The sequence below is a fragment of the Onychostruthus taczanowskii genome, unplaced genomic scaffold (assembly GCF_017590055.1).
Source record: "Onychostruthus taczanowskii isolate IOZ18803 unplaced genomic scaffold, ASM1759005v1 scaffold24, whole genome shotgun sequence".
In the NCBI taxonomy this organism is placed as follows: domain Eukaryota; kingdom Metazoa; phylum Chordata; class Aves; order Passeriformes; family Passeridae; genus Onychostruthus; species Onychostruthus taczanowskii.
In genome coordinates this window covers 9,239,872-9,241,684 of record NW_024499684.1, presented here as the reverse complement: position 1 = coordinate 9,241,684, position 1,813 = coordinate 9,239,872, and positions in this window count along the sequence as shown.

Here is a 1,813-nt window from a genome sequence, read left to right as displayed (position 1 = left end):
CCATCGTTCCAAAATGTCCCTCCTGACAAAACGCCAGCAGTGCCCGACCTTCGTGAGCGGGGCACCGCTGTGTCGACAGCGCCTGTGATCCAAAGCGAGAGTTGCTCGTGGGGTCGCAGCCCCTGGGGCCAGGGGACGGCCAGGGCAGGGGGTGGCTGGCCCTGGTACGAGGTCACTCCAAGGGTCAGCGGCCGCTGTGAGGTCTCGGCCGTGCCGGTGCCGAGCCCTGTGGCCCTGATCCCTGTCCCCATGGCACCATCTCCTCAGTGCTGCTCCCACGAGGGGCAGGACACGGAGACTGAGGAGTAGAGTGCTGCATGGTGCACCCAGGCACAGACCAGCCTGTTTGCTTGCTACTGCGCTGAGTGGGAGGGACATTTTGTCCTGGAAACGGGGCCCTGTCTCTGTGTCCAGCCGCCGGGGGCGTGTGGGGATGGGGCAAGGGACGCCAGCGCCATGACGCCTCGTGTCGCGACGCCTGGTGCCAGGCGGTGTGGGGACTACCATGGCTTCTCCACAGCTCTCCTGAAGTCGTAAAGGGAGGAACCCCGGGTCAGCGTGGCTCCTAGTAGCCGGGATCAGCGGCCACCGCCCGCGGCAGCCCCTACCCCGGGCTCCCAGCCGACCCCCGTCAACTCCGCTCCACAGCTCCGCCCCGAGTCGCCTCCGGGTTTTCAAAACCACTTCGCCGTAGACAGACAGGCGGCGCAGCCAATAAGAAGCCGCAAAGCGTCAGTACAGCGTTCGCCTGGCGCTGCTGACCAATCCACATCGTTCGATGCCTATATCCCGCCCTCCGAGGACAAGTTCTGCCTCAGTCCGGCGGCCATATTGAGTGTGGCAGCCCCGCTGTTCTCCGTCTGGAGGGGCGTTTTTCCCACCCCTTCACCCCTTAATTCGCGCTTTCCGCACCGGGGACCATTCGCGCGCGGCTCTGTCTCACCCCCGGGGCCGTTGTGGGCGGCGGAGCGGCTCCCAGGGGATGGTAAAACCGTGTTGTTGCCCCACGAAGCGCTCTCGGCGCCATCTTGAGTGTGGCTGAGACCCCTCAGTCGCTGCGTCGGTGCCCCGCTACCCCGCGGTGTGAGGGGGGACAGATGCGGTCGCGGTGCCCGCGGGCGCGGCGCGAGGGGCACGGCCGTATATAACGGGGAGCTGCCGATAGGGAGCATTGGGAAGCTCCTGGTGCGCTTCGAACCCAGTACTCGCAGAAGGTTGCGGGGAGGGGGCAGGAGAAGCAGCTTGGGTACTTTTTTTTTTACTGTAAAATAAGCAAACGGGTGGGAATCCCGCATTTCTGAGCGGCAGCCTGGGCGGGCCGCCCCTCCCCGCTCCCCCCAGGGGCGGCCGCGGTTGTTGTGACCAAAGTTTCCGCGGGGCGCCGAAAACACAGAGAACGAGGGGGCCTAGCGGGGTACCGAAGGGCCGGGGCTGCCCCGGGACCACTGGCGGCCCCGTGGGAGCGCGGCTGGGGGAGGGCAGCGCCAGTTCTCCCGCACTACTGTTACTATTCTTATTTTTAACTCTTATTATTTCCCCTCCGCCCCTCCGCAGGCGCGGCGGCAGCTCCCCCCTCACGCCCGCCCGCCGCCTCACACGGCGGGAGGGGCGGAGCGGAGGCGGCGGGGGCGGAGGTAGCGCGGGGGGGGCGTGGCTCTGCTTCCCTCTGCGCCCGCCACGCCGAGACCGGGCCCAACTCATCGCCGCAGTGGCGGCGCTCGCCGGCTCCTTTAAGCGGCCGTGCCCCATTGTTTGCACCGCGTCCAATGGGCGCCCGGCGGCCGCGGCGCGCGCGGCCAATGGGGCGCGGCGC